The sequence below is a fragment of the Malaclemys terrapin genome, chromosome 25 (genome assembly GCF_027887155.1).
Source record: "Malaclemys terrapin pileata isolate rMalTer1 chromosome 25, rMalTer1.hap1, whole genome shotgun sequence".
Classification (NCBI taxonomy): domain Eukaryota; kingdom Metazoa; phylum Chordata; order Testudines; family Emydidae; genus Malaclemys; species Malaclemys terrapin.
In genome coordinates, this window is record NC_071529.1 from 5,668,047 (window position 1) to 5,689,765 (window position 21,719).

Here is a 21,719-nt window from a genome sequence, read left to right on the forward strand (position 1 = left end):
AAGAGAGAGACATCGATCCCGGAACAGCGCTCTGTTCCAGTGATTTTATTTCTCAGGGGTTGTGTGATGAATGGCCTAAATGTGAGTATTTATGCACGACGGACATCGGCAGAAGGGACTGTCAGTTGCTCGACGTACTATTACTGGGAAAGGAGGTGGATGCTGGCTGGCTTAGAGAGAGACTTTTTTATAGATTACCACTGCTCAGCATCTTGAAAACCTCAACCGAAAGTAAGGTGTAGTAAGCAAGGAACTTTGCTGCCACGGATGCTCAGTCACACCTAGTTTTAACAGACTACTGACGGAGGAGAAGTGCTTTTATACTGGGTTACACATGGAGTGATACTCTTTCCCTCTCTATAGATACTTGAAATGGCCAGAATGTTTTGGGTGATGCCCACTGAACAGAAGGAGGACGCAGCACGGACCCTGACGCCAGGGGTCTCTAAGTATCTACATGGGGATAAGATGTCTGATAGTTGAGGGCTCAGACGAAGGCAGAACAAGATCCAATGGCTGGAAGATGAAGCTAGACGAATGCACACTAAAAATAAGGCATACGTTTTTAACAGGGACTGTCATTAAATGCTGAAGCAACTCACCTAGGGCCATGGTGGACCGTCCATCCCTGGAGCTCTTTCAATCAAGACTGGATCTCTTTCTAGGAGAGATGTTATGGCTCAACCAGACATTAGGAGCTGGATGCCAGACTCATTGGTTGAAATGTTGGCTCCGATAGAAATTCAAAGGTTGGTGGGAGCAACCGCTCAATTTAGGCACTTGAGCGCCGACCGGATGCCAGTGCGCGGAGGCAAAGAGAGCCGTGGGACTGAAGGAAATAAAACAACAGCAAAAGGAGGAACACTGGCGAGGAGAGACAGGAACAGGCATGGAGGAGAAAGCCGATACGGACAGTATGTAAGAACAGGCACATCAGGGACGGAGCATGAGGTGAAGGGAGGGAACAGAAGAGAAGAACAGGCAGACCAGAGAGAAACAGATGGAGAAAACACCCAGAAAGCCGCGTGAGTTGTGGGTTACTGCCCTATGGTAGGGGGGAGGGGTGTCTTGGATTTAATTATGATACATCCAATTTCCCGCCTCCTGAGTAAACTTTCCTTCAAGAGAGCAACCAGCCCTGGGGAGGAGAAAACAGGTTCAGGGGGCAGCGAGATACTTATGTAACATGGCACAGGGATTCAGCGGGCACAGCTACGGCCTGGCCGAGCGGAGAAGTCTGGCTCCCTCTCACGCTCCATTTGTCTGACCCTACAAACGCTTGCAGCCAAGACGAGGCCTCCATAAAAGACGCACACTGAAGTGTCGTGGAACCATATCATTTTCAAGTCATGGAGATCACACGTTAAAATGGCATTATAATTATTTAATGAGAAGTCTGTGGAGCAGCCTGTTGTGACAGTGTAATGACCTCCTACCGCCATGCAGATACAGCCGGCAAGGGAGGACCCATTATCCTGTCAGTCAGCCCAGTGCCAGCAACTACCCCCAGGGTGCCAAACACGCTGGGGTGTACATTGGGCGGTGGGGAGGGGGATTCAAAGGTAGGAGGAGTCACTCAATGCCACAGCCATGCATGAAAGCGTAAGGAAAGTGAGTCGTTAGGGAGGGAGAGCGTGGATAAGCAGGAATCTTTGGGGCAGGAGGATGGGGAATGCCGGGGGATGGTGAAGTGAAACCAGGTCTTCGGAGGGTTGGGGGAGCGAGGCAGGCAGTCCCTCTGCACTGAGCCATTAGCACGGGACAGGTTCACCCAATACTTGTGACTCTGCCCTCGTCACTGAAGCAACAGCAGCTCTTTGGGGACTCCTTGAACTCAGCACAATTAAAAAAGATACCCAGACAAATTCCCTAGTCCCGCAAATTCAACACTCAGTCACTAGTGCCCCCAAACAACTTACACCAAGAGATGCTCAAAAATGGTACATATTTCCAGCAAAAATACCCCCCAAATAAATGAAAATGTCTTTGTTTCCACAGACTTTTTTTTTAATTGGGAGGGGAGTAGGGAATGGCCTTTTTGACCAAAAATCTTCAACCAACACTTCTTACTTGGATGCACAGAAGGGAATGTCTATGCTGCTAATAAAATGTACAATGAAGATTCCAGGAGCAACAGCGTCCCAAGGTGCAATAAGTTATGCAACAGTCGTAGGAGGTTCATAGGGAAGGAGCGCATTCACGGAGGCGGACATTATTAGAAGCAGAATGATTGATGCGTTTGATGTCACCGAATATGTTGATTTGGGGCCACTACAGGTGTTTGAGACTGTACATGCAGGCAAAGTTTGAATCTATCGTCTGATGTAGTAAATATAAGAAATATTTCATAGGGAATAATTCTGGGCATGGAGATACATTATATTGAAAATGGATTCACTTGTGAGAACATGTTTCTGTAGTTTAACATGAGGTTGTTGTACTGCGTGGGTATATTGTTGCAGATGCAGAACGGCTCCTGTAAATTGATGGGAGTGGAGCAGGGGGATAGGAAATGCTGAGTAATTATCTGAAACTGGGGTACTTGCAGGTTACCTTAAAAATTACAAGCTGTATGTATAAAAGTTACATTGTCGTGGGTATAGAATCCTTGTCAAAAAAATGCCCATGTGTTTTAGCAACACAAGTGAAACATGCTTTTATCTTCCACTTAAAAAATAAAAACTCACCAGGTGTCTTTCTTTGGGTATTTCCAGCTTTTTAAAAACTGACATTTGCTGCTGGCATAGAAAGAGGTACCTGATTTAAAGAGGTCCAGCGGTTCGGGCCCTAGCATGAGGTTCTAGCGACCCAAGTTCACTACAGACTTCCTGGCCTATCTTGTGCCTCTTCGTGCCTCAGTTTCACCATCTGTACAATGGTGAAAACAGCACAGCCCTACCTCACAGGAGTTTTGTGGGGATAAATGTGTTAAAGATTATGCTCAGGTAATATGGTAATGGGAGCCAGAGAACTACCTAAAATAGACCGAAAATATAGTATTTTTTAAAGATTTCAGAGATTTTAAGGCCAGGAGAAACCATTACATCATTTAGTCTGACTTCCTGAATAGCACAGGCCAGAGAATTCCATCCAGTTCCCTCTGTATTTAGCCCAGTGACTGGTGTTGGGCTAAAGTATAGCTTCCAGGAAGGCCTCCAGGCTTCATTTGAAGACATCCATGGATGAAGGTCTTTCTGGAAGATACGCTCTAATTATAGTGGTACAGATTGGCTCATTCAGATACAATGGTTAGTGTTACAGAACATCAGGATTCATATATTTTTAAGAAAGCACCAGGCCCAGTTCCACAGTTAAGACTAAGCTGAGTTTTGCATAAATCATTTCAGGCTCTATTATTATTGTTGCTCCTCTGAACTTGGTTGAATAGGTCTCTCACTTTCTGCTAATGAAATGAACGCAGCAGTGAAGGTACATTTACACCCCGAGCTACAGTTAGAGCAATGATTAGGGGGCTGGGGCACATGACTTACAAGGAGAGGCTGCAGGAACTGGGCTTGTTTAGTCTGCAGAAGAGAAGAATGAGGGGGGATTTGATAGCAGCCGTCAACTACCTGAAGGGGGGTTCCAAAGAGGTTGGAGCTCGGCTGTTCTCAGTGGTGGCAAATGACAGAACAAGGAGCAATGGTCTCAAGTTGCTGTTGGGGAGGTCTAGGTTGGATATTAGGAAACACAATTTCAGTAGGAGGGTGATGAAGCACTGGAACGGGTTACTTAGGGACAGGGCGGGCTCCAGGCACCAGCCCACCAAGCTTGTGCTTGGGGTGGCACCTGGAGGGGGGCGGCGCGGTGCTCCGGCTCTGGCCACCGGGGGAGAGCGGAGCCTCGGCAGGGCTCGCCGCCCTCCCCCCGGTCGGGCGCTCCGCTCTCCCCGGCGGCCAGAGCGCCGGCCGCCAGCGGAGCCGCGGCCGGCTCGCCACCCTCCCCCCGGCACTCTGGCCGCCGGGGAGAGCGGAGCCCCATCCGGGCTCTCCGCCCTCCTCCTGGGGCTCCGGCAGCCAGCGGAGCTGCGGCGGGCTCGCCGCCCTCCCCCCGGCACTCCGGCCGGTCGGGGAGAGCGGCCCGCGGCCGGGCTCGGCGCCCTCCCATGCCGCGCTCTGGGGGGGCGGAGCGGGGGGGGCGACGGGAGGCTTTTTTGCCTTGGGCAGCAAAAAAGCCAGAGCCGGCCCTGCCTAGGGAGGTGGTGGAATCTCCGTCCTTAGAGGTTTTTAAGGCCTGGCTTGACAAAGCCCTGGCTGTAGGGTGACCAGACAGCAAGTGTGAAAAATCGGGACACATTGTGGGGGGTAATAGGAGCCTATATAAGACAAAGCCCCAAATATTGGGACTGTCCCTATAAAATCGGGACATCTGGTCACCCTACCTGGCTGGGATGATTTAGTTGGCATTAGTCCTGCTTTGAGCAGGGGGTTGGACTAGATACCTCATAGAATCATAGAATATAAGGGTTGGAAGGGACCTCAGGAGGTCATTTAGTCCAACCCCCTGCTCAAAGCAGGACCAAGTCCCAACCAAATCATCCCAGCCAGAGCTTTGTCAAGCCTGACCTTAAAAACCTTTAAGGACAGAGATTCCACCACTTCCCTAGGTAACCCATTCCAGTGCTTCACCAGCCTCCTAGTGAAAAAGTTTTTCCTAATATCCAACCTGAACCTCCCCAACTGCAACTTGAGACCATTACTCCTTGTTCTGTCATCAGGTACCACTGAGAACAGTCTTGATCCATCCTCTTTGGTACCCCCTTTCAGGTAGTTGAAAGCAGCTATCAAATCCCCCCTCATTCTTCTCTTCTGCAGACTAAACAATCCCAGTTCCCTCAGCCTCTCCTCATAAGTCATGTGCTCCAGCCACCTAATCATTTTTGTTGCCCTCCGCTGGACTCTTTTCAATTTTTCCACATCCTTCTTGTAGTGTGGGGCCCAAAACTGGACACAGTACTCCAGATGAGGCCTCACCAATGTCGAATAGAGGGGAATGATCACATCTCTTGATCTGCTGGCAATGCCCCTACTTATACAGCCCAAAAAAACGTTAGCCTTCTTGGCAACAAGGGCACACTGTTGACTCATATCCAGCTTCTCGACCTCCTGAGGTCTCTTCCAACCCTAATCTTCTATGATTACCTCCCTGCTCAGGTGCTGACATGCACCTTGGTCTTTTTAGCTGCCCAAGTGTATTGCACACTTACACCTAATTTGCTTTCTATCATCTCTAGATACTAGCTCTAGTAGTATTACAGGTGGTCAGTTTCCACCTTCCAGTGTGTATTTGCATAGCCAATTATTTTGCTCTATTAGATAGAGCTGGTTAAGAAAACAACAACAGTTAAAGCTTCTCCTTTCCCTTGGAATTTTGTGAACTTTTTTTCATTTGTTCAATGAAAAATATTTTCCAAAAGATTTTGAAAAAAAATTATGTCGTCGGGGTGGTGGGGAAAATACTCACTTTATTCTTCCTCCGAGTGGAAAAAAAAGGGGTTGGGGGTGGAAGAAGCGAGAGAAAGTGGGCTGATGCACACAGGGAACAGGATGGAATTGTTCCATGAAAAGGGAAACAATTCATCCAAAGTGAATTTCATGGAAGTTTCTGGTTTGGAGGAAAAGTTGGTTTTGGATGGAAGATTTATGAGCAGCACCAATATTCAAGCATAGCCACAAGGCTCTAGAGAGCAACGGCCTGAAGTCCATTGGATTCGATTCCCACTGGGTTTGGATCAGGCCTCAAGTTCCCTCTATGGTCTCCAGGAAATATTGACTATTGAGTGCTTAATGCCTGCCCCACTGAAATGAATGGGAGCTTTGCCATTAACAGCCAGGGCAGACGACCGGAGCCCTTTCCAAGGGTGCTGCTGCTGCCATGGCATAGCTCTATGAAACAGCCCCAATGGGGAATACGAAACCTGCCTTTAGCCTCACTTGAGAAGAGCAGGGAACCTCTCGTGTCCCTTGTGAGCAATGTGGGTTGGCCCTGCTGGGCTGTGGTGGGTGGCAGGGAACTTGTGATTGGGCCTTTGCGGGCAGAGCGATGACAGGGGGGAAACAGGAGCTCATAGAAAATTCCAAGTTCCAGAGTTGAAATTCCATATTCCTGCCCTATCCCCAGACAACTTGCTGCCCAACAGTCTGGTGCTTCAGACACCATCCCTCTAGGCGGCGTCAATCCCGGTTTGAGTGGCTGAACTCTGCGAGCGGCTACGGGCTGCTCTTATGTGCCTGTAGCTCCTGCTAGCGTCAGCTGGAGTTACATGTGCAGAATGCAGTCGACAGCCTCACGCAATAAGCAGTTGAACAGGTGCATGGAGTGAAAGCCTAACCCCTAGCAACACCTCTGCACTTCCTGTTGTGAAGTTTCCAGTTTGCCCTGAAGGCCGGGGGAGATGCTAACCAAATTTTAGCGTTTTTCCCCCTTGCAAAAAACCATACATATGTTCTATTTAAAAATGATTCATAGCCAGAAAACGTCATGCTGGGATCACCTCACTGTTGCTAGCACTTCTGCCCACCGCTCAGAGACAGATTGGGGTCCTTCCACAAGAGTGAGTTGGGAACGGCTGATACATTCAGTCTAATAAAGCTACAGGATGAGTTTACTTATTTTTGTCAGTAACATATGTTAGGAGCGCATGAAGATTTGCACACGCTCACAACAAGAGACTTAATCATTACATTAATTTATCACCAAAATAGCTAATGAATTCTCTATTGCTTCTTTCCATTCCAGCTGTTGCAGTGTGTCTTAAAAGAAAAAAAAATCTGCTCCCATCATAATTATGCAAAAATAAAACCCCACGCACATACTGGAAACAATGAATCCTGCTTGCGATTCATGGCAACTTATAGTATGATTTAATATACAGTATAAAAACCAGTATGTGAGAGCGTTTGTGTGGTCGTGAGATTAGCAACTCCTTTAATTTTTAATTTGTGTTCGCATTTTATTTTTATTGGAAAATTTCAAAACTTGAGTGCGTTGAGGGATTTTTTGATTGAGTTTGTTTTATTCAAGAAGTAAATTACAAAATTGTGAGAGTGGAAAGCAAAACCAAATGACAAATACCTGCTCCCACTGCCTGGAATTACAACTCTTGGAGTGGCGCGTCTCAAAAAAATGATTTCCTTTGAACTGAGACAGATAAACAAATGAACTGACTGCACTAGTACTGAATTTTACAGCCGTAGGGCTCTCGCTGTCTTCAGAAAGACAAGAGAAGCCAAAGGTGGATGCTGTGCTGCAAAATATTACTAAATATATTCAAGACATCTGTTTATCCATTCTGAGTTGAGAATCAAAGATAGGAAAGAGCTGGAAACAGCAAGGGAGATGAGCTGAGGGTTAAACACAGAAACAACAGCTGCCAACAAGAAAACACAAAGTAAATTGGCTGGACCTTAAAAAAAGTGCAAACACAAATAAAAGGGCATGGAAGAACATATCGCATTGCTTTGTCTCCTCCTGTCTGGGTCTCCTAAGCTCTTCAGGACAGGCACTGACTCCTAAGAAGTCTGTAAAGCACCATGCACGCTTTTGAGCATTATATTTTTTTTTTTTCAGACAGTCTCAGGGCTCGTGTCCCTATACACAAGACACAGGGCAATCAAACTCCCTCCACCCCTTTATAAAACAACACCACCATCACCCCTCCAGCAGCAGCTCGACTCAAGACACAGGCTATACTCCATGGCACTGACTGAGTGGGTCACATGTGCTGCGTTATCTTGCTGAATCAGGGCCTACGCCCTAGAGGTGCAGCAGAAGGTGCTTCCAGGGGTTCCGGTGCACCCCCAGTGCCCGTGCAAGTTCATGTACAGAGGACGTGTCTATGCAAGGAACTGCGTGGCAAGCTGGTGTGTAAATCTACTAAGTCGCTGTGTGGACCTTGCTACCATGCACTAAAAGTTCTGTAGTGCACTTGGACCTACTGCTGTTTTAGATCAAAGTACACCAGGAAACTTTTAGCATAAGGTAGCAAGGTCCACTAGGCAAGCCAGTGCATGGCCCACTAGCACGCTGTAGATTTACTCCCCACATGCAGGGAAGTAACAAGCCCTGGGACGGTTAGTGCGACGATGGTAGCAGCTTTGATTTCAGTGCTCACAGTGGAAAAGCAACAGTTTCTCAATTAGACGGGACCCACGCAGAGGTGAAAGTAAGCCAGTGCGCCGTACCTGGGTGGATCGGCTTCCCCTGGGGGCAATTTAAAGGGCCCGGGGCTCCAGCAGCAGGGCTCCGGCGATGATTTAAAGGGCCCGGGGCGGTAGCGGCAGCTGGAGCCCCGGGCCGTTTAAATCACCACCCAAGCCCTCGACTGCTGCTGTTACCCCAGGGCTCCAGCAGCAGGGCTCTGGCAGTGATTTAAAGGGCCAGAGGCTCCCACCTGCCGCTACTGCAGTGGAGCCCCATCCCTTTAAAGCTCCGCCACAGGCCGGGCCTTGGGGTAGCAGCGGCAGCCGGGAGCCCCCTCCGATGGTGATTTAAAGTGCCCAGGGCTTTGCTGCGGTAGTGACAGCCAGAGCCCCGGTCCCTTTAAATCACCCCCGGGGCTCCCAGCTGCCTCTACAGCTGGTAGCTTCGGGGGTAATTTAAAGGGCCCGGGGCTCCCAGCTGCTGCTACCACAGCCCCAGCCCCGGGCCCTTTAAATCCTGATTTAAAGCGCACGGGGATTTAAAGGCCCCGCCTCTTCCAGGAGAGGCCCTGCCCCCTCCTAAGGACTCCGGAGTACCGGTAAGTTCTTTAAGTTACTTTCACCCCTGGACCCAAGCCACGGGCCAGATCCTGCTGTCGTTTGTCATCTGGTGTAGCGCCACTGCCAACAACAGGCCTACAAGCTGAGAGTTATTACTGAACTTCAAAAGATTTGTTAAGCATGTGGGGGTGGAGGGTGGGAAATCCAGTCACTTGGCTTCTCCCAATCGGGTGGAAGGCCCAGATTTTCCATTGTGCTGGTTGCTTGCTCATATACAACAACTTTATCATTATAATTATTATTCTTTGTACTTTATATATATATATATATTGTTGTTATTCAGAGGATCTCGCAGAGATTTAAAAATATTAATTAAGCCTCCGCACACCCCTGGGTGGTGGGTAAGTGTTATTATGTCCCTAATTATACCCATTATGCTGCAGGGCTGTAAATAATTATTTGGAATCTATTATATGAAAAACAAACCTGCGTTGATTACACATTTTGCAAGTGACTAGGAATTATCAATTTTTCCTGACTGATGGCTCCAGTGAAAAGGAAACCAAACGTAAAAAGTGAGTTCTGCCTGGAATAACTACAGACACACGCAGCCCTGTCAGAGTATGAAGCCAATTTCCCCTGAGCCCACATACTTTTAACACTGAGCCACGATGTCATTTCACACACGAGACGGTCACTTTTCAAAACCTTCTTTTGACCTCCCATGGCCGCCGCCCTCTGCGTTTCTGTTCCTGCTGGGATTGTTCAAACCCAGACTAACTGCCCGACCGGAGTTGTGACCACAGACTAAGTCAGCAGGTTCAGGGCAGATCTATGCTCGGCCAGGAGATCAGGTGCTGCAATGAATGACGTTTGCTTCAGTAGGTGGTGTTCAGTACCAAATCAGAGAAGCAAGCAAACGCCTCAGCACTGCCCTCTGCTCCAGGAGGTGCCATCTTTTGGACAGGACACAAAACAGAGCTTGTGTATGCTGTTAACCCTGTGCAAAGGGACAGGAACTTAACTCTGCTCCAACCTCGCTCCTTCACTGCCCCAGCCTCACCTCCCTTCCTGCTCACGCAGTCATTTCCCATTTTCGGTGTGTGCAACTGATTGTTCCTTTCTAAATGGAGTACTTTGTATTTGTCCTTGTTGAATTGTATCCTGTTTACTTCAGACCATTTCTTCACTTTGTCCAGATCATTTTGAATTTTAGTCCTATCCTCCAAAACACTGGCAACCCCTCCCAGCTTTGTATCATCCACAAACTTTATAAGTGTACTCTCTATGCCATTATCTAAATCATTTATGAAGATATTGAACAGAACCGGACCCAGAACATCCCCGTAGGACCCCACTTGTTATGTCCTTCCAGCATGACTGTGAACCACTGATAACAGCTCTCTGGGAACGGTTTTCCAACTAGTTTTGCACCCACCCTATAGTAGCTCCATCTAGGTTGCATTTCCCTAGTTTGTTTATGAACAGCACAAGGTTCATGCAACCTAAACCAGCACTGGCTCTCTTAGTAAGGCTGATGACCTCCTGAGGTCTCTTCCAACCCGATGATTCTATGAACAGCACCACATGCCAAAGAACCAATATGCAGCTGAATTTAAGGGTCAAGGAGCTCATCCAGAGCCGATTACTCCAAGTACCCAAGACACTACTCAGCGATAAATGGAGGGAGAGCTCAGTGGTTTGAGCTTTGGCCTGCTGAACCCAGGGTTGTGAGTTCAATCCTTGAGGGGGCCATTTAGGGCCAAAAATCTGCCTGGGGATTGGTTCTGCTTTGAGCAGCGGGTTGGACTAGATGACCCCCTAAGGTCCCTTCCAACCCTGATATTCTAGGATAGCATCCTATAAATAAGGCCTGTAACATGTCAAACTTGTCCTGACTGCTCCATGGCATAGGGTTCTTTGCAATGGGCTCCTGCACCCCAGGGCCTCAACCAAGCAATCATCAGTTCCTCACTGGAAGGTGCTAGCCATGGGTGGTGCCCAAGGAATGGTGATGCAGCCTCATCTTCTCCCCACCCCTAGCTTCTTATCTGTGCTCAGCATCGCCCATTCTCTCCCCATCCTTTGCCAGTTAACGTCACTGAAGTGGGGTTCCATTCCCATCCCCCAAGTCCTCCACACGGGGCATGCGGAGTAGCTTGGTATCATCCCAATTCACACCCAAAAGCACAGGCATTTTCCTCTAGAGAGAAACATAAGAGAATTCATTTTGGTGACTATCAGCAGATGCTTATAACCCTCATGACTCTCTAGAGCCAAGATATGCCAGGTAGTCAGCTGGAAGGCATAGCCAATGTCATGAGGATCCATGTTCTGCTGTCTGAGGGACAAATTTTGTTGGGTCACTGGAAGTTTCCTTGGGCCTGTCTGGGCCCTTCCTAAAACAGATGTGAAGATTCCTTCCTGCTGGAGAGAAGACCCCACCCCTCAGGCTACCATAGGAGGAACAGACATGGACCTGCCACTCACTGCCAAGAGATCTTGCCCTGTTTCGACCTGGTCTTTAGGGTCTGTGAACAGTCTGCAAGGGGCCATGGGGAGAATTCAGCCAGTGCATACACTGCATTGGGCGGCAAGAGGCCTATGCTTCCCCACGAGCCCTGCTGCAGGTGCGTGCCAGGACAGGAGCAGGGGATTTGGGTAGCCCCAGACTGGAGTAGCTCATAAAAAAACCCAGTGTCATACCAGGCCTCAGTTCACCCTCAAACGCTGAGGGCTCTGAGAGACACAGCACAGAATTTCAGCCAGCCTTTTGCTAAGAATGTTGGGTCCTGAATTCACTCTCAGATCCCGTCGCTTTCTGTTCAAAGCCTGAAGGAAAGGCAGCCATGTTGTTCACTGTGCTGGGTTACAGAAAGACCGTCAATCTTCATAAACAGTCTCTACAATGTGTTCTTGCAATGTTAACCAAGCTGGAGGCTAAGGGTGAGAGATTGTATCTTTCAGAGATGAAAGATACAATTAATCTTATAATTAACAGGGCAGAGAAATCCACTTGGAAGTTCTTACGTTTCAGTCTCTCAGTTAGCTTGACGAATTTCGCTGCGGCCCTGGCAAACTCAATGTATTGCTCTGTCAGCATTAACTTCTGTGAAAGTCCTCAACGAGACACAGTCCGGGGATCAATTTTACAGCGGATCCTTAAAAGACAGTGCAATTCTTCAACTAACAATACAAGCCTTCCCCGTCTCTAATTTCTATTAGGTCACCTTGCTTATTCCCCGGGTCAGTAGTGGATTGTTCCCTACTCTGCGTTCTGGAGTGCTGGGTGTGCACCAAAAAGAAATTCTGTTAGGAAAAAAACTATTAGAGCTTGTTGTTGGGAATTTTCCCTCAAGATTTAGCATATTTGTTCAATTTCATCCTATTCTATCACCCTAATCACTTTATAGCTAGTTGTCACATCCATCTTTGGTGCAGGCAAGTTATGCATATTTAATTCCTTTCATCTTTCTTCACAAATCAAAACCTACAGCCACTAAATCTTTTTGCTCTGTTGTTCTCCAAATTCGTCTCAATGGGTCAAAACCTTTCTACCATCGAGATGCCCAGAATTAAACATAGCATCACAGGTGCAGTTTCATCAGAGTCGTGTATCGTTACCCTAGACTGGAGCAGGATCTCTCTTTATATTGCATGAAAAGTTATGCAAGTATCCAAAAGTGGCCCAAAATCAAGACTGGTCAAAAAAATTGACAGAACAGGTTTCCATCAGAAAATGTTGATTCAATAAAATTGAAATACTTTGACATTTATAATATAAAATATGTATAACACACACAAAAACGATAAAGTCAAACCAAATATTTTCAGAATATTTCATTTACTCAAAAACTCTCTGATAGACTTTTCATCCCGATGTGGGACAAAATCAGATTTCAAAACCTCAGAGTTCCCTGCATGATGGCAATTCCAAATTTCAACCAGTTCTAGCCCAAACCCTCTTGAAAGACATGGCTGTCTAGGAGCAGCTAGCCAACTCCAAAAGCAAACATCCATCCCTCTTACCAAGATACAGGAAAGGAGCATGGTTTTGGCAGACGGTCGTATTGATGACAAACGGCACATACAGAAAAAGGCTAATTTCAACTCTTCGGTTCCACCAATAGTGATTAGGGTGACCAGACAGCAAGTGTGAAAAATTGGGATGGGGTGTGTGTGTGGGGGGGGGGAGTAATAGGAGCCCATATAAAAAAAAAAAAGCCCCAAATATCGGGACTGTCCCTATAAAATCGGGACATCTGGTCATCCTAATAGTGATGAAAGTGGGGGGCCATTAGCACAGACCAGAGGACGTAATTTTACAATTATCGAGCCAAGTCCTGCTCACCTTACTCAACTTTGGGACATTCTGTCCCCTGTGCCGATTACTTCAACTCCATCCCAATCTCTGCAGCCTCCCTCCCCCTAGCCTCCATCTCTCCTCCTTCCCCTCTTATCCTCCATTACCCCTCCCTTCAGTATCCCTTCTCCTTCCTTGGTGCCCCTGTTCGATCCCTTTCCAACCAATCCCCACCCAAAAATCAAACACACCAAACCCAAGAAAAATCATGGCTCTTGTGACGGATGCTTTGGAAACATGGAATAGTCAGAGACTATGATATCCGTGTTATATGTCTCTTCAAGGGCTTGCTAGTGATTGTATTCAACGGGTGAACTACAAAGTGTCAAAGGGTGGAGGGGGGTTAATTAATGCAAATCCCCAATACTGAGAACAACGCATGTGACAAGTTCTTTTGAAGTTTCACCCCCTGGGGAAATAGCATGGGCTGGTTTGACTTGCTTCAAGAAACCTACAAACATAAAGGACATGAGACTAGATAAAATAACTGCTCTGACCTACACTGACATGAAATGGTGACCAGAGACAGGCCCTGTGAGAGGGCCCTGAAGTACTTTGATCCTATCAGGGATGTGGAAGACGAGTGACACCTGAAACACAAGACCTGCATAGAAGCTGTTTTTAAGACCCGTTTTCTCTGCAAAGCTTTTGTTCTGAATAAACAGTACTTTGCTCTATGAAGACTGGCTGATCATAGGTTCACCCCGTCGTTGCTCCCAAGACAACAGGACTAAACACAGACCGGCTGAGATAAACACAGTGAACTGCATGAGTCTGCAGCATAAAGTCCAGGATCCTGTCTGCAGTGATAGATTTGTGGGATCCCCCCCCCCCCTCAGAGAAAGGTGATGGCTAGAAGTCTGAAACCTAAGCAGGTTGTCCTTAAGGAGGTGACCAAGGGATAAAAGTTGCAGTTAACTCTTGAAGTGTGATAGCATTAATATGACATTTGTCGACAATAGCTCTGCTTCTATGTTTTATCCCTTCCCCCTTAGCCCTTTATCTCATCTAATTCGATTTTTAGTTCTTCATGGCGTGAACTCTCTCCTGCTATATTTGTACAGCACCTAGCGCAGTGGCACACTGATTTCTATTAAGATCCTCAGGTACTACTGTAATAAAAAATCAGCATCATAATCAATACCATTGCAGCCTGGGAAGTAGAATGTAGCCTTGGCAGTGTTGTTCTAAGAACAAGTTAGAGACTAAATCCAACTGGCTCCATTTTGTAGTTTTTTTAATACTGGTTGTACAAATCAATAACATATTTAAAGCTTCCGTCCCACACCACAGTAATTAAATGCAATGCACTTCTCTTCCAAAACTAATGGTGAAAGCAAGCCAGATTCTGAGTTATGTTTAAAACCCGAGTGCTAAAAAAAAAAGAAAGAAAGAAAAATATTGGAATTTTGTTATTAAAAGGGAGGGCTGTTCGTTAGCAATTGGGTAAAATAGTATATTTGTAGCATAGCAAGTAAGAAAAAAAACTGTCAAAATACTATGCAATTTGCTATGGCAGTGCTAAATATTTCCAGTTACAAACAAGGTTCTTACAGATACTTCAATTTTATGCCAACCCAGGCTGCAAGCATACCATATAGGTCTGCAGTCTCAACTAAACAGAATATGAATCCAATGTTGGTGTCTCTGCTATTTAGTTTGATGCATGCCAGCCAGGTACCTGGCAAGGATAGCTTACCCAGAAACCCCCCCAACTTTGCAGGCATACAAGAACAAGGCAGGTTTTTACACCACTTCTAGCAAATGAACCATGTGTACATCATACATTATCCTGCAGCAAATTAGCACAGAAGTCTCTATGCAGTTATTATTCCATAATGTCCCCATTCAGAGAGTAGATGAAGATGGTTCTAAAATGAATGGTGAACACGGATATCTATTGACTCCAGAGCCAATGAAGCAGGCCAGTAAATCACAGCTCGACATGGTTTGTTTCACAGACGTGTAATAAGGAAACAGAATGAAACCTTTCATCTCTCAATGCAATTTGTATACCTCTGCCCTATAATGTATGTCTTGCTAGTTATGATTTTCTAGTCAGTTTCACAAGTAAGATGACTACCTTTATTCGGGGGGGGATCTTCGATCAGGATGATGTAATTAGATCTCCTAGGTTTCAACACATGGGGTATATTAATAACTTCCTCATAAAAATCAATATACATGGGATGGGACAACTACGATAAATATTCTTCAAATGAAAAGAGAGCTTTAGGGAATAAATCAAGTGATATAGAACATAGAATTGACAGAACAAAAACAAGGTTTAGAGGTTTTTAAGGTCAGGCTTGACAAAGCCCTGGCTGGGATGATTTAGTTGGGGATTGGTCCTGCTTTGAGCAGGGGGTTGGACTAGATGACTTTCGGAGGACCCTTCCAACCCTGATATTCTATGATTCTATGAATGGTCCATGCAGTCCAAATATCTAGGTACAGATATGTCCATTTGCTTCACAGCAATGTGAATACCACCTATAATTAAGCTTGGCAGAATTTGATTTTTATTTTTTTATACTTTTGACAGATCATAGCAATGTTTATTTATAAGCATTTTTTAAAATATATTTTTATTGATTTAAATTTGTACAGTTATAGGAGATTCAGAGATTCATAGGAATACGGGGCTGGAAGGAACCTTGAGAAGTCTTCAAGTCCAGTCCCCTGCTCTGAGGCAGGACGAAGTAAACCTGGACCAGCTCTGACAGGGTTTGTCCAGGCTGTTTTTAAAAACCTCCAAAAATAGGGATTCCACAACCTCCCTCGGAAGCCTGTTCCAGAGCTTAACTGTCCTTATAGTTAGAAAGCTTTTCCTAATATCTCACCTAAATCTCCCTTGCTGCAGAGTAAGCCCATTACCTCTTACTCTACCTTCAGTGGACATGGAGAACAACTGATCACCACCCTCTTTATAACAGCCCCTTAATCTATTGGAAGACTTATCAGGTCCCCCCTCAGTCTTCTTATCTCAAGACTAAAATGCCCTGTTTTTTTTAAACTTTTCCTCATAGGGCAAGTTTTCTAAACCCTTTTTGTTACTATCCTCTGGACTCTCTACAGTTTATCGACCACTTTCCTAAAGTCTGCTGCCCAGATCTGGACACCATGCTCCAGCTGAAGCCTTCACCAGTGCTGAGTACAGCGGGACAATTACCACGTCTCTTACAGACGACACTTGTGTTAGTACACCTCAAAATGATATTAGCCTTTTGCGCAACTGTATCACACTGTTGACTCATATTCAAGTTGTGATCCACAATAACCCCCAGACCCCTTCCAGCAGTACCGCCTAGCCAGTCAGTCCTCATTTTGAAGCTGTGCATTTGAGTTTTCCTTCCTAAACACAGTTATTTGCATTTGTCTTTAATTAATTTCATCTTGTTGATCTCAGACCAATTCTCCAATTTGTCAAGGTCATTTTGAATTCTAATCCTGTCCTCGAGTGCTTGCAACCCCTCCCAGCTTGGTGTCATCCACAGTTTTATAAGTACACTCTCCATTCCATTATCCAAGTCATTAATGAGAATATTTAATAGTACTGGATCCAGGATTGGCCCCCGTGGGATCCCACTAGATTCACTTTCCCAGTCTGACACAAACCATTGATAACTACTCTTTGAGTACACCCACCTTACACTAATCTGACCACATTTTCCTAGTTTGCTTATAAGAATGTCATCTGGGACTGTGTCCAAAGCCTTATTTAAAAAAAAAAAAATCAAGACTGATCACATCTACTGCTCCTCCCCAATCCACGGAACCATGAACCCTGTCAAAGAAGGAAATCAGGATGATTTGGCATGATTTGCCCTTGACAAGCCCATACTGGCTGTTTCTCATCACCCTTTTAACCTTTAGGCGCTTACAAATTGATTGTATAATTTAATCCAGTACAGAGTCACTGGCACAGAAATCAGGGCAACAAGGGGCCACCAGATCATCTCATCTGACCTCTTGTACCTCACAGGCCGCCAGCACCCACACACTGAATCCAACAACAGAAATGAGACCAAAGCATTACAAACCACAGCAGACTAGTCTATTCCATGCCACAGGCAGAGAAAAGGGGGGACGGAAGTACACCAGTGCCTGAGGACAGGGGAATGATGAAGTGAGATATATACCCCGATAATCCTGGCAAGTGACCCCACAGCCACATGCTGCAGAGGAAGGGGAAAAAACCCCAAGGTCACTGACAATCTGACCTTGGGGGAAATTCCGCCCTGACCCCTTTCCAGGTACCAAAGATCAGCAGACTCATCTCTAATTCCACAGGTTTTCTCTATTATAGGTTTTATGTTTTGTTTTTTTCTTTCTATTTTTATCAATTTAAAAAGTCCCATTGCAGTAAAATTATGAAGGGGTCACAATTATTTAATGACAGTAGATGTTGAAAATTTGATGTTTGATTTCAGGATATTTATTTTGACATGCGACGCTGATAGTTTGTGTTGAACAGTTATAAAGCGTTCACGTTTTGAATCTCAAGCAGCATTTTTCTTACCTTGCCTGTCTGAAAATTTCTATGGTCGTGGATGGAAATATCTTTTCATCGTGCGTGTGTGGTGAAATTGACATTCATCAACAAAAATCTAACCCTTTCAAGTTTATCTATGATGCCTCAGACCAGCTTTGCCATTATATACTGGAGAGACTGCCTGCATGACTTCAACTGAGTGATCAACTTATGTCCTAAAGTCCCCAACTCAGGGCACCATTTAAGCATGTACTTAAGTGCTGTCCTGAATAAGGGCTTAAAAGCATAAGACTCAACAGCTTCTAAGACCAGATCCGGCAAGTGGATATGCCCAGGCACAGCCATGAAAATCAATTGGGCTCCTTATGGCCTTGAGCAGAGCCATTTGCAGAATGTAACCCGTTGCCATTTTTATTCTTGATCCCATAACTGGAGAAGCCAGGCCAGATTTTGCCTTTTCTTAACACCCATTCAAACACACTGCTAATGTTTTCTCCTGTCTTATACCCTTGCACATATTTGCTATTCACATATATATGTAATCATGTTTTCACTAACCACACTATTTCTCTGTACATCCTGCAGCAGTGAGTTCCACAAATTACCTGTAAAAAGAATGAGGAGTACTTGTGGCACCTTAGAGACTCTCCTCATTCTTTTTGCTGATACAGACTAACGCGGCTACTGCTCTGAAACAAATTACTTGTGCAATGCAGAAAAATAGTACTAAAAAAATCCAACCCCATATCTATTTGGAATTTTTTGTATATAATTTCAAGTGTCTCCTCCCTCTTGCATTTTGGGATATGGTAAATAGGAGCATTCACATTTTTTTCCCTTAAGCATCCAAGTAGGTATCTGGACTGCAAAATACTGTGCTTACTGGTACCCATCCAATATGTGTTCAGCTACTTTTCCTGTTTTATTTTACATATCTGTGCCTAGCTCCAACAACGCTCTTTCGGTTGCTTATTCATGCTATTACTTTCTCTAACTGCAGAAAAAGCAGAAGCATTGCATGACACACAGACTCAGCTCAAAGCCCTTTAATTTTGAATATGAGAACAATTTCTGCCTGCCCAGCCCACCCCCAGCTCACACTGGAATCAGTGATTTTATGAATGCAAGCTGCTTAGGTGGTATCTGAGAATAGAATCTGGAATCCCAGAACTTCTCAAACCACAGAGCCGTGAATTCTCTTCCTGTGTGTTAATGATAACTTGCAGTCAAGCATCAACAAGTCAGCTCAGGACTCAGTGTTCTAGCTTGACTGGCCTGCCTAGCCGCAACATTGCAGCTACATCCAAGTGCTGATGCACGGTTCGTTCGTCTGCTCCTACCCTCAAGAGGTGGGTTTTGAATTCTCTGCCTTGCCAACATAAGCAGGAAGGATGGGGGGAAAAACATGTTCATTAGTCTTCTTCAGCTGTAAGAAACAGCTGCTGCAGTCTTTGGTAGCTGGGTGGTTGGCTGTAGCATCAAACAGAAGTCTGCATTTGATTCCTACACTGCTCTCCCTGGAATCTTCCCATGATATCAAGCAGAAAGAGTGCTTGAGGCTTTGTGTTTTCAGGATAACGGAGCCTACAAATCATCTCTTCCTTGCTCTCCAAGACTTTAATAAGAGTTCATTAAAACCTACAATCAGGTCTACTGCACTCGTAAATGGAGAAAAATATGTAGGCTATAAAAGGGAGGGTGGCTCTTTTCAAAATGCAGGTTGAATTCCCATTTGCTTCCTCCTCTCTGCTCCTTGCTTATCATTCATGAGTTTCCCTCTGCTGCCCTATAGGTTTTTGTGTATCGATGTCCTAAACAACGGCCAGCAAAGACCAGACCTCTCCCCTCATTAGCAAAGGCACCTTTATTAATAAGACAAAACTGCCATTTCTGCCCATCGATACAGTAGCACATGCTAGCTCAAAGGGCCGATCAAAATAGACCCACAGGGTGTCTTCTTTTCTCTCCCCCTTTTTACAGTTTAGCAGCCAGCCAGCCTCACATGACAAGTTTGAGAACACTATTCCTTTTGATTTTAGACATGCATCTCAAACTAGGCTTACAGGCCAGGGAATTGAATTAGTCTCCTTTGTGCAGCAGCAGCTAGAAGTAACAAGTAGTTCTCCCTAAAGACTCTCAGCACGCGTGGCATTTAAATCACAACCTGCATCCTTCTCGCCTTGACATCACTATAGAGACGGGAAGAGCGGAGTATTCCAGTCAATGGAGCAGGAAAGGGGCATTCAGAAAAGTCAAGCGATAACTGGCATTGATGAAGGCGCGTTCAGTTAGCTTTCTCCTAAAGAGCAGCACCTTATTCCACCAATAATCCCAGAGAAATCCAAGGGATGGCTTGCACAGTACTGTTCTGCTGATTGCGAATAAGGAAAGCAGAACTAGCTTCTAAACTTATTCTCTACTGCAGGGTTCACTTGAGCATTGCCTCTAACTTACTCCTGTCCACACACAAAAGCCCTGGACTCAAGTGCAGCGGTGCTTTTAACTTGAGTTGCCTGGCCCATCCAGGCTACCGCTCAAGTTAGCACAACCAGTCAGCTGCTAACACAATCTCTCTTCATCAGTGTAATTTCACATGTGAGGTGGCTGTGTGGACTCAGCGCTGACCTGGGGAGATTTTGCTTCCCCCGTTGGGGCTGGAGAACTATGGAGACTCAGGATATGCTGGGACTCCTAGCCTCTCTGAGGAGTAAAGTCACAGGCAGCGTTGGAGGGGGTTGCCAGCGTGGGAGGACTGGGGTGGTGGTTTTTAAAGCAGAAGCCCTCACACGGGAAAACTGCTCTGTTGGGAAGCAATGCTCTTTTATTTGGGGCTACCGTCTATGAGGCGCTGTAGTCAAGTCATGGGAGGAAGGGGAAATCAGAACCGGGGAGACTGGAGCGCTTTGTCCTGAAGCGCACACAGCACATTTTGTAGGCAGCCACATGGGAGTGGAGGACTGGGGATTCCATGGGCACAGGATGGTTACAGACACTCAGGGCTGAAGGGTAAGAGGGTCTATTAACCCGATCTCCTCAGGATTGTTAACAGGTGATTAATGATTGTAGCAATTACTGCCAAGTTTAGAAACATGGTGAAGCCGCCCATGGGACTTGGATAGAGTGAACCACAGCCTAGAAGGGGAGGGAGGGACTGCTTTGTTCTGTGACCTGGTGCGTGTGCTTTTACTTGTCCAATATGCCATCTTCAAACAAAGCTTGTCTAAGTTTCTGTTTGATCCGCACTTCCGAGGACAGTGCTCTCACATTTAACCCCTCCAGGCCTGAACTGAGACCCGAGCCCAGGTGTCTTGCACTGCAGGCCAGCCGCACAGTTCAAACTCTGAAACAACCCCTGTCACTGTGTAATCCTGCCCAGAGCTTTCGAAACCAATGTCATTTCACTCTGCGCTTCCTCAAAATAAACACACCCATATGCCCCTCTATAGATGCTGGAACTAGGGGAGCTGCCCCACCCCCTGGCTTGAGGTGGTTCCCATTATATACAGGGTTTACAAGTTGGTTCAATCGCTCTCAGCGCCCCCACTATACAAACCGTTCCAGCCCCCGTGCCCCTCTAATCCAGAGTTAGTTCCTTGTCTATTCCAGGCCCAGGTCACTTGGCAAACTCGCAGCAAAAACCCGGAAGGAGCTGAATATAGATGCATTTCAGTTCTGATCACCAATACACAATTGCTTTGTAAGACAAAGCTGGCAGCCAGCAAGTCCCGATTAATACCTGCAAAATCCCATTGGGAGGTGGCAACCCCCCAGCTGGAATTGTGAGATTTTGGCCCCAACCTCCTAAAAAAAGAGTAAAACCCCCATGCCACCTACGTGAACTTTCTAAGCAATCTAGTAGGCTCGGGATGTTTGACTGATATGTCCCAGATCACGCTAGTTTTGAAGAGACCACCTGTTCCAAACTAGCCCTCTGGCTTTCCCTAGAAAAGAGGGTGTAGGTGGGAACAATTCTCTCTCTCTTCTAGGAACAGGGGAGGGAGAAATACACAATGGGTGATATCCTGGCCCCACTGAAGTCAAAGAGTGTTTGTTGCCAGGATTTTCCCTTGGCTTGAGGCTGGGGGTGGGGAAGGGACTAGGTCACAGCCCCGCTGCTTGGGAAGGGGGAAATCAAATACTAACTGGCTTTGGCAATCAG

General features: G+C 46.0%; 1 protein-coding gene across 1 annotated transcript in view; it reads right to left on the reverse strand.

The window, feature by feature from the left end:
- Positions 1-21,719, reverse strand: part of LOC128829279 (acid-sensing ion channel 2-like) — a 357,293-nt gene that overhangs the window by 334,636 nt on the left and 938 nt on the right. The gene's annotated exons all lie outside the window — the stretch shown is intronic.